The sequence below is a fragment of the Polistes dominula genome, unplaced genomic scaffold (genome assembly GCF_049000335.1).
Source record: "Polistes dominula isolate Pdom_NZ unplaced genomic scaffold, Pdom_raw_medaka contig_17, whole genome shotgun sequence".
In the NCBI taxonomy this organism is placed as follows: domain Eukaryota; kingdom Metazoa; phylum Arthropoda; class Insecta; order Hymenoptera; family Vespidae; genus Polistes; species Polistes dominula.
The window spans coordinates 2,180,633-2,193,398 of record NW_028301049.1 but is presented as its reverse complement, the minus strand read 5'-3'; positions in this window follow the sequence as shown (position 1 = coordinate 2,193,398).

Genomic DNA, 12,766 nt, shown 5'->3' with positions numbered 1-12,766 from the left:
TTTCGAGACATCTTCAGATATTTTCAAACGAGTCTATAATATCTCAACGTGTAATCCTGATCGAGTCTTTAGCAAGGGCCGGTTAAACTTTGGTCACGGGGGGCTGGAGATTTTCTGCCTGAATAAGGGCTTCTTCTTCGATCAACAGAGAGGTCCTAAAAAAAAAAAAAAAAAAAAAAACTCGAGTGGAAAGGAATTATGTATATTTCCATAGAATGATTTCGGACGATGAATAATGGATAAGTTCTGTCGCGTGTCCACCGTCATTATGGGTACCCCATGAGATCGTCGCACACGCGTTCCACGTTGTGTTCCATCTCGTATCTCTTTCTGGCACGTTCTGAGTGTGTTCAACCAATGGGGGTAAAATGTATGGTCATTGAATAATATCTGTCCCCCATAATATACGTATAAAGTTCTTCCCCGTAACAAACAACGAACTTTAAAGGAAGTTAGAAAAAAAGGGTCTATCATTAAATCATTTAAACCTTGAAATTAAATTCAACGATAGTCGAAGGTTAGCCACAATTTTTGTCTATTTTTTATTTCTTCGAAAAAAGATACAAATCCTTTAATTATCTAAGATAGTTTCATACGTAATCCTGGAAGTGAAATTATTCATAGTACTCATAAAGTTTAGAATATAATTCGTAGTAGTAGTAGTGGGCTTATCTTTTTGATGTTATAAGGTATATAAATTTTCACCCTTTTTTCTTTTCCCTACCACAAAGTGTTTAAAACTTCTTCCTTAAAATATTGTTTGAATAAGTAAACCTTATCTTCGATACAGCAGCGACCATAATTTTTCTTTCTATTTTCTACTTATAGATATTTACTAACCTTACACTCACACATACACACATAGACACACACCTGGACCGTTAGAATTTCTCAGTGAGATACGATAAACGAAGAAGATTGTCGTTTAAAGTAGCAATTATCTTTTAAATTACATCGCTACACAATCTTTTACAACGTTTGCTTACTTGCTTACTTTACCTTATCAATTTTCTTCTTTGTCTTCTTACACCCTTCGTACTAATTTTATATTCATCTCATCATTTATTTAAACCCTACAAATAATTCATGACAATATACAAAAAGATATTAAATATATATTAAAAATATTCATTCATTGTGTAACCCAGTACTAAAAAAAACCATCCTCTTGACCTTTCCCAAAGTCCCATCCAACTTATGCTACTTCTTAGTGACGTTAAATGAAATCACGTGAAATTCGGCTAAAACCCTAAAAAAAGTACACCAATACATAAACATATATAAGTATGCATAACACATAGTATACTTCAGTAGGTATGCTTCAGAAGAAGAAGAAGAATAAAAGATTGTAGCGCGAAGCGAGGTCAGTCTCGGTCGAAGAAACTTTAGAGGGACGGTACGGTGCGGTGGCTGTATCCCTTCCTCCCTTTCCTCGTCCCTTTTTCCGTCTTGAAACTCATCGGTTAGCAAGCAAGCAAGTAAGCAAGCAAGCATTGGTAGCGCAACGAGTATAGCAGCATCAGCAACAGCAACAGCAGAAGCAGCAGCAACAGCAACAGCAGGAGGATGATGGGGTCCCCACGTAGAAGCAGTAGTAGTGGGATGCTGTGTGCCTATGGTGATGTAAACCTCTTTCCCTCCCATCCTATCCAACTCCCTACTCCTCACTGATTCTCCTCCTCTACCTTCTTGTCTGGCCCTTCCCACTTAAGAAAGACGACCAAGAGGACGAGAAGACGCCGCTGGCTGGGGGCTCGCTGTTCGGGGCCCGAAGAGTTAGCCTCGGGGCATCATGGTGGCGGCTACTCCGTTGGCTTCTTCCCGCTTCTTTTCTCTCAAAGGTGCACACGCGAGCTAGAAAGAGACAACTCAAGAAAAAAAGAGAGAGAAATGGTTGAGTACCTCACTTTTCCCCCCTTTCACGGAGGGTCAAGGAACTCCCTCGGGAACAGGTTCACCTCCTCCTCCTCCTCCTCTTTCATTTTCTTCTTCCTCTTCTTCTTCTTCCTCTTCTTCTTCGTCTTCTTCTTCTTCTTCTTCTTCTTGTTCGTTACACGTTCAGCCCCTCTCTCAGATATCTTCTCTCGACCAGGTTGCTTGCTTGCTTGCTGGTTTGCCGGCTTGCTTGCTTGCTTGCCTGCCGGGCCAGTCGGGCCCCTATAGGCCCTATGCCCCCTCCGGTTTGTACCTTAGGGTTTTACTTATTTTCTCTTATTACCGCCACGGGCATCCGAGCACACGTTTTACTCATACACGCAGGCAGGTAGGTAGGTTGGTACTCTATTCGCGTGATCATGGCACACAAACGTTGTTGTTGCTGCTGCTGCTTCTTCTTCTTCTTCGTGTCCATCTTCCACCTTCTCTTTCTAACTCCCTTCTTCCCTTTTTTTCTGAGGATGAGGATGAGGTTGAGGTTCTACTTGGAGAAGTCGTCTTAAAACCCTGGCTCCTTAGGTACTCCAACATGTGAGCACATTATTACAGACTCTCCAAAGGAAAGTAGAAAGGGCAAGGAGAAGGAAGAAAAAGGAAGGAAGTGGAGGGATGAGGGATTCCTCAGTGCTCACGGGACTAAGCCGAAGGCGAAACGCACACGCGTTAGCCGCAGGATCAAGAAAACGTGCTATACTACACGCAAAGGTGTTTAGGTGCATCTTATTCTATCTATCTATCTGTCTTTCTTTATTTCATACTGAAGGGCTTCTTATCTTTCTCTTCCTCCTTCTTCTTCTTCTTCTTGTGTTATCCCCTCTTTATCCTTTTCTCATTCTACCTGTCTCACACAACCCGAGAGTATATTCCAACAGCCAAGATACCAGATTCCACCTGTGCTGCCTGATACGCTGCATGGCTACTCTTCCTTTCCTCTCTTCTCTCCTCCTCCTCCTCCTCCTCCTCTTCTTCTTCTTCTTCTTCGTCCTTTTCACTCCTCGTTATTTTTCCTCTTTTCGATGAGAACCTTCAACGTCCTTTCGTGGTTCCTTTTCATCTGACTTACACGATAGCTTTTGAATACGAATTAAATAATATTTAATTATTGAAAATATTATTGTTAAATTATTTTGTTTATTCTTAATAGAAATTATTTTAGATTAATAATATTTAATATTTGAATATTTTATTAATTATCCTTTTGTTTAAATTAAATCGAAATTATATTTATTATAGAGTAAGTTTGAAGTTGAAATTATTATTGAGGATTATTTAATTTGAACTTATAACTGGTCATAAAACACAGATAAACTTTAGGTACAAATATTTAATTATAATTAAGAATTATTGGTTTAAATTATAATTGATTATAAAACAGATAAACTTGAACTCCAAATAATATTTAATTATTGAATATTTTATTATTACATTTTATTGTTCTTACTAAATAGAAATGATTTTAGACACATTACCAATGTCATGTAACTTGAATGATCTAAAAAAAACAAAATATAAACGAATATTTCTCACAATGTTTTATGAATTATAATTCAATCTCAATATTTCTTGATGAAATGATAGTAAAATTGTTTTAGAAACAAAATAATAATTTGAATAAGATTTTGAGAAAGTATGTTGAATACTACAGAAATATAGAAGGACAAGAAAAGAATGAACAACGTTGTGTAGAAAGGTTTCACATCCTCGTCGAGACACTTGGCGAGACGCAGTAGTGGCCGATGGGAGCTGGAAGGAACGGCAGCGGCAACACAGGTGGAATCCGGTATGTATAGCTTAGTCGACAGTGAGTACCAGAAGAAAGGTAATCGAAGAACCCCGTTAACATACGTTCTTATGTTTTGCATCATATCGCCTATCTCTTCTCAGTCGTTTTACTTGCTAAGTAAAAAAAATAGATGAGCAAAGAACAACCAAGATGAAAAAGAACAAGAGTTTAAGTTTATGATCAGTTATAGTTTCAATCAAATAATCCTTAATCACGCGAGTTTAACTTTAAATTAATTCATTCAAATATAGGATAGATGTTTTTCTTATTAGGGTAAACCAAAAATTCATACAATTTCTAATTAATAATTTCAAAAGTAGCTTGCAAAAATTATGCAGTTTTTATACAAAAAAAAAAAAACAGAAAACCACGAACTTTTGGTTCAGCCTAATATCAAAATGTACCATGTGTTCATATATAATCTAACAAATTATTATTTAACATCATCCTATTAATCTAATTACTTAAATAATTGTTTAACTTAATCGGAATTGAATAGGATGTTCGATAAAATGTTAAAAATGATTGGCCTACATTTCTTCTTTGGGATCAAAGTTCTAAACGTTTTCATCGTACTCTTGGCCGAGTTCTCTCTCTCTCTCTCTCTCTCTTTCTTTCTTTCTCTTTAACCTCGAGATTCCCGATACGGATCGGGGGAATCTTTTGTTCGATTCTTCTTTTTATTTTGATTCAATCTCCTTTACGAAGAATCCGTAAACGACAAACGCGGTTTGAACAAGAAGAATCTTCTTCCTGATGGGACAGAACGGATACGGATTTGAAGGCACGTCACGAACTTGCAGGACACTGCTCGTGTTTCCCTAGGTTACCGTTATACGCGAATACCTGTTCAGGTGTGTCTTTTTCGACACCTTGTTTAATTGTTTTTAAAAAACCTCACGTATATAGTCCGTTAAATCTAATATGTGTAGAATCTTACTAAATATTTTTGTTCAGATATTCTGTCAAATTATTTTAAGAGAATTATATTTGTTAATTAAAATGATTTATCTTATTATTAGTGATAACAACAAATTGATAAATAATTTAATTTTATTTCAATTGAATAAGTTACAAATTTTATTATTTTACACTCTTATCCACTCATTAAAGTCTCCACTAATTCTTTCAGCATTTCATTTATATTAATTTATTTATTTGTTATAATAATTATTATGGGGGATAGTTCTGTTTTTTTAGTTCAAATATTTTTTTATTATAATAATTATTATTAAAAAAAAATAATCTAGTTTTTTCTTTATTTCCAAATTTTATAAACTTACACTCTTATCCATTCATTAAAGTCTCCGTTCATTTTTCCATTATTTTATTTATATTAATTTATTTATTTATTATTACATAATAATTATTAGTAGATAATCCTGTTGTTATCTTAGTTTAAATATTTTTTTTATTATAGTAATTATTATAAGATAGTTCCATTTTTTTCTTAGTTCCAAATTTTATTAGTTTACACTCATATCCATTCGTTAAAGTCTCCACTAATTTTTCCAATGTTTCATTTATAATTGCATGCATTTAATTATTCTAATAATTATTATGAAATAATCCCATTTTTTCTTTAGTTTAAACATTTATTTATTATAATAATTATCATGAAATGATCCCGTTTTTTTTCTTAATTAAAAATTTTGTTATTTTACACTCTTATCCATTCGTTAAAGTCTCCGCTAATTTTTCCAATATTTCATTTATAATTGCATGGCATTTCATTATAAAAAAAAAAAAAAAAAAACATTCTTTAATTATTTTTTTTTTTTATAATTCTCTTAACTTATTATTTTTATAAAATACACCGTCCACTAATTTTCCTTTCTCCCTCCGTTCCTCTCTTCGTCCACTTTCCGCTCAGATGAATTTAGAGGTCAAACGTCAGACGATTAACGCGCGTCAACGCTTTTCTCTCTTAATTTATTCATTGAAACGCCGTAGTCATTCATCGGCGTTTAAAATGACGTCGTGTGTGTATATGTGTGTGTGTGTATATATATATATGTCTCCCATAATATTCCGTAAGAAGAAAATCTTATATAAATGCAATAAAAAAAAAGAAAAATAATATTCATAATAATAATAATAATAATAATAATAATAATAATAATAATAATAATAATAAAAAGAGGAAGAAGAAGAAAGAAAGAAAGAAAGAAAGAATTTCAAAGAAAGATTTATCTTCCTCTTCTTCGATAATTCTCAACCATCTTTTCTTCCATCTTCTTTTTTTTTCCCCCCCAATGACAACTACAACGTCAACGATGACGATGACGATGATGATGATGATTTTTGTACATTTCTTTTTTTGTTATAAAAAAAAAAAAAAAGAAGAAAGGTTCCCTTTTTCCAGAAACAAAAAGAAAATGCAAAAAAAATTATTGGTAAATTTTTATAGTAATTTTCATTCCCACTCACTCCACCACACCCCACCGCAATCTTTTTTCAAAACGGAACGAGCGAATAAAAGAAAGAAAGAAAGAAAGAAAGAAAGAAAGAAAATAAGTATGAAAAGTGTTGGTAAATTTTAATAGTAATTTTCTCTGAAAACTCCCCACCCATTCAACCGTACCCCACCCTCTGGAAAGAAGGGGATTTGCATCGTCATTGAATAAACGCACGTACACATGGAACGGGTCATAGTGAGTCTCGTTTTGAAGTTAAGGGTCACGCGACGTTTATAACGTACGACTCGTTATCGCTCGCGAAGAAGTCCCATGGAATTTTCTGTCAAGGAAGTATCAACTCGTTTGACGTATCGTACAATCACGAGCAAACGCAAATCCATCTACAGACTTTTTGATCTTTACTTATTTAAGTATTTACCTGTAATATTTACGTAAGTATTTACGCTTACTTCAACTTCTTCATTTTCTTCTTTTATTTTTTTTTTTTTTTTTTTTTACATTCCTCCGTTATTTCATACTTTTTTTTTTCACAAGAATACCATCTTTAACTTTTTTTTATTTCCAATTTTTATTCAGATTTATTCTATGTGTTATAATAAATAATAATATATTTTAAATGTGTGCGTGTTTTATCAAATTATATACCAAGAGGTTAAGAGTTTGTTAATTAAAATAATTTAATTTACAATTAGTGACATTAAAATTGACATAGATAATATTTATTAGTATTTATAATATTTTAATATTAAAATTTTATAATTATAATAAATTTAATATTTATTAATATTTTAATTTTATTTAAATACAAGTTATTAATTTATTTATTATATATATAATAAATATATAATTTAATATAAATATAAATAAGTTTAATTTAATATAAACTTAATAAAATTAAATATATACATATATATATATATATAATATTATATTATATTTTTGATCAAACGGATCAACAATTAGTGACAATAAAATTGATATAAATAATATTTAATTTTATTTTACTATAAATGTAATCAAATTAAATATATATATATAGTTATAATAATATATTATATTTTTAATCGCGTGGATGAACTTTTTCAACATCAGACCATTTGTTTTTATTTGGTTTCCACGTAGTTTTAACCGTAACGATCGAAAGAACGGACGATGATCGGTCCGGTTGGTCTGTTGGTTGGTTGATTTTACGTCCATGAGACGAATAATTCGACCACAGATTGGTTCGATCAAGAAGAAACATGATGAAGTAAAAAGAAATACAGTATGTATGTGTATGTGTATTTGTGTGTAAGAAAGAGAGAGAGAGAGAGAGAGAGAGAGATAGAGAGAGAGAGAGAAAAAAATTAATCATCTTTCGACACGGTAAATTTGTTTAATTCAAAAATTTACATCCCACTTTTATCCGGCCTTTGGTCTAACTTTTTTTTACTCGACACACCTTTTTCACGTAGGTAGAAACTCACTGACGCGTACACAAAACACACACACACATACACAAGTGTCCATAAATGGATATACAATAAAAACAAAGTCCCACGTACGTAATACGCATCGTTATTTCCCATCATCATACCGAATGATACCGATTAGTATATTTTCATACTCGTCGCCATTGAAATAAGAGAAAAATCCCCCTTCCTCCTTCCCCATAAAGAAAATCTTACCAATTCTAATCTCGTTATTCACACGCATATATTTTTATCGTTCCGGGTGAAAGCTCAAACGCACACACACGCATTTGTGTAGGTTATGCACATACATCCTTAAGAAAATAATATAAAGGATAGTACAGGAAGAAGAAACTTATGAAACCAACCCTGAAGGTATTGTACTTGTCCTTATAAATCATTTCATTTAAAAACCCTTCTTTACTCTCTTTAAGTTTAACCCTTTAACTGTGCTGGATTGTAATGTAATGTAATAATAATGTAATGTTGGTTTAATATTATATATATATATATATTACTAAATATATTTTATAATATTAAATTTTATATTAAAAAATTAAATAAAATTAATAAATATAATTTTTAATATTAAATTTTATAAAAAATATACATTAAAAAATAAAATATATATTATAAATATAAATTAAATATATAATAATATATATAATAAAATATTATATATAATAATAATATAATATAATATAATAGAATTATTATTGTATAATAATAAACGTCTCAACTAAAAATATTCGACTCTAAATCAAATATATAATAATAATAATATAATGTAATAATAATATAATAGAATATAATATAATATAATTATTATAATTATTATTATATAATAATAAACGTCTAACTAAAAATATTCAACACTAAATCAAAGTTAGTTAAATCAAGGTTAACTTTACGAACTTTTGAATATTCCATTAAATTATTCCACGATAATAAATCGATGATATCAATCATATATCAAATTTTTCGAAATAAAAATGGACCGATTATAAAATTAAATGGCCAATGATCGAATAATCAAGTGGAATTTAATTTAGCTTGAAATCATTTTACTCGGTCATCGTCCTCACATTTCTCTCTCTCTCTCTCTCTCTCTTCCTCTCTCCTCCAACCTTTTTTTTTTCGATTGATTTTTTGTTCCTTTTCTTTTTGATTTCTTCGGGAACCAGCTCACCTAATTTTTTTTAACCGATCGATGGGCGGAGACAGATATTTCAGCGTAATAATCGAATCACGTACGTTGATAGGCATCTTCTTCAAGACACGATCATGCCAACGATCAAGTGAAAAGTTGAACGAAGGGTTGAATCAAACAGAAATGGGGAACAGGGGTTGGGTCTGTGAAAAGGTTGAGGGGAAGTGACGGGGACAGTTTAAGTATCCTTCAATTTTGTGCACTGACAAGTCACCGTTCATTGCAGTCTTTAAAACGAAGCTAACATATTTTTGTCGTCGAACGTTTAATTCTACATGTGTTGTGTCATTTATGTGTGTATGCATGTTTATAAATGTGTGTGTAAACTTTCAAAAAAACGAGACAACGTCCATAGGAAGTTTCAGTTTGGGCTCTGACCCAAGTTTCTCTGAAAAACCCCCGATAAGATACAAGCGTTGAGTTAATTAAAGTAAAAAAAGAAAAAAAAAGAAATACTTTGAGATAAAGATAAAAGTTATTTGGTGCTAGGGAAATTTTTGTTTTAAATGCCCACTACATGTAAAAATTGTAATCGTTAAATCAAATAATTCGAAGTTTATAATAAGATCAAAGTAAACGTTCAAATAGTTATGGGGGACTTATCTAATCATTTTATAGTGCATCAGGACGAAGTAGTATTAAAAATACTAAAAAAAACGTATCTAATTAACCTTTGATATCTTTTGCTTTTTTTTTCTTAATGTACTATATATATATATATATATATATATATATATATAATTAACAAACTTATATGAATTGGAATGTGATGATGGTGATCGTTAAAAATGAAACATCAAAGATGAGTGTTGAGTGTTTTTTAATTGTCAAAAAAGTTCAATAAATTGTTAAGGTTTTTTATTTTACGATTGTTATTTAATTAATTGATTGATATTAAAAATTGTGTGACACAATGACGATTAAAATGAATCAAAGGTTGATAGGATAAAAACATAAAAATAAAATCAATATCAATTTTATTATACAAGGAAAAGAATCTTGTTGAAAAAATCAACAACAACAACAAAAAGAAATAAACTTCTTACCTTGGTAAAGATTTAATGCTAACGAGCATTCCATTCGAGATACCCCTAATGAACGGAATTTACTTTGCAAAATGTCTCTATCGATTGGGGTTTTCAAAGTTTCCAAGAAATTCACGTAAATGGTGTGGTAGTTGGTATTATATACCTTGTTGATTCCACGAACGAAAGGAACGGAATTTGTAGAGAAAAAAAATATAAAACACAAAGTAAAAGAGTTGAAGTTGAAGGAAAAAAAATGAACATTTCGAAAAATCTTGATAAAAGTGTTTGGTTTCGAAGCAAACGAACAGAATTTGAGTTGGATCCCACCCTATCTATCCCACTCACACTAAACTCGAATCGTTCAACCCCAAACCCTACAATGTTCCATTGACCAGAAGCGAAGGTTCATTAATTTATTTCAGTGGGCATCGATCGATCGGTTTGATCGGCTTAAAACCACTCTCTTTCAACTTAGTTTCTCTTCTTCCAGTTCTTCTTCTTCTTCTTCTTCTTTCACTTCTTCCATTGGGACAGCAAACGATCGTTAGTTAAAAGCCCATTAGCCTCTCGAGGATACCGATTTTCTGAAGGACCAGTTCCTGAGTAAATCTTGGACGTGTAGATGCCACCGTGGTGATATATTGGGATCGACCAAGGTGGCTTTTTAACGAGGTGAACCAAGTCCTCCTTGTCCTACCTGTTTCTTGTCTTATTTTTATTCTTATTCTCTTTCTGTTTTTCTTCTTCTTCTTCTTCTTCTTCTGTTCTTCACGTTTTACCTTGTAGTATCACGTCAAACGTGAAAGTAAGAAAAAATATAAAAAGGAAAAAAGCTAAATAATCTTACTGAAAGAACAATTTGAAACTCTCAAACAAGTTATTAGAGATAACTTAAGGATTTTTCATGTTTTGGGGATTTGAAAAAGGGATACTAGCTGATTCATTTGTAATTTTCTAAAGAGTAGTCACCTGTCAATTATGGAAGGGAAAAAAAGAAAATAAGGGCAACACCTTTTCTTCGCCCTTAATCTTACTTTTCATCCTGATCGTTATCCCTTAGAGAAATTGAACCTTTCCGACTTGGACTCCCCTTCTTTCTTTGTTTTTTTTTTCTTATTTCTTTTTCCGATCGTTCGATCCTGATTTTCGACTTAAAAGTCAACGACAACGTTTTTGACTTCTCTATGGTTTTCTATGGTATTCTTAATTAAAATTAATACACGAAAACTTTAACTTATCTTTGTCAAATTAGAATCAGTATATTAGAAAAGATTCTTAATTGGTTTGGATTCTAATTAATTGTCATGTAACTTGAAATAAATGTTGCTAAGAAAAACTTGTTGAGATTTTAACCTGTTAAAATGAGATAAGAATTAAACAAAAAGAAAAAGAAGAAATAGATTGATCAAAAATATTAAATAATTTTTTTTTAATGTAACAACAACGATTAGTAATTCATCTAATTGCTAATTCAATTGGTTCTAAAGTTTAATATTATAATTTTAAATTAAATATTAAAAAATGCAAAACACACACTTACTTAAAAAACTTCCATTAAATGATATTTCGTTTCTAAATAAATCAAATTAAAATCAAATCTATTATTGGGGTTCCACAATTACTAATTTATTTAATTACTAATTCAATAGATTCTAAATTTTAATAATTTTAATTAAAATACTCAAAAAAAATCCCATTAAATGATATTTCATTTTTAAATAAATACAATTGCAATCCAACTTGCATTGTTGGTGTCACAATTACTAATTTATTTAATTACTAATTCCATAGATTCTAAATTTTAATAATTTTAACTAAAATACTCAACAAAAAAATAATCCCATTAAATGATATTTCATTTTCAAATAAATACAATTGAAACAAAACCAATTATTATTGGTGTCACCTGAAATTTTATTTAAATATATTAAAAATAAGATTCACAAATTACAAAAGGTTACAAATTTTGATTATCAATGATAAAACAAGGAATACAGATTTGTTTAATGCAATACCAACCTTGGTTAATGATTTTCACACGCGGAAGACTCGTGAATAGATATAGGACAAAAAGTGAAGGGATGAAAGGGGGAATATTCATACTAAAAGGCAATCGTGCGTATATCCTAAGGGCATAGGCGCCGACACGCGATTTGATTATCTCTCGATAGGTTACTATAATATTTCAGTATATGTATACACATATACATATATATATATATGAATTCTTATTAAACAAGTATCTCGTTAAATCGTTGCATGTTACGCGTCGATGAGTATTCCAATCAGTATGACGTTTACGTTACATTTAAGTTAATAAATTGTCATTAGTTAACGAACAGGATGCTTAATTTTAATTAATTTGAAAAACTATGAAAAGTCATTTTGATTTATTGTAATTGTAAGATAAGACATACGATTCATATTATTTATATCTCATATTATATAATCAATTATAATATTTAATTATTGATAATAAAGGGGAATATAAAATAAATATGATTTTTTATTGAAATTGTTTATACAAAATTCCAAATATTAAATACACCCATCATATGCCCAACATGAATATGAGTTTATTAAAATGGTGTATGAAAAATTCTAAACCTTGAAAACACCTACACTTGAGATAGAAACTCACCATGAGATAGAAAGATGAATATGTGGTTAAAAAAATGATGTATGAAGAATCGAAATATGAAATATATTTATCGTATGGCCAACCATGATATAGAAAAATATAATTTATTGGAATCCTATTATAAATTGTTAATATTGAATATAACCACCATGAGAGTGACGCCTAAATCCATCCATCGGGAAGAGAGAAACCGCGGGATTCTTACGAATGCCTCTGAGATACGTGAGTGGCATTACCAGTGTTCGGACCGATCTGCGACTGGCATCAAGTACCAATCAAAGAATCCCATTAAATTGCA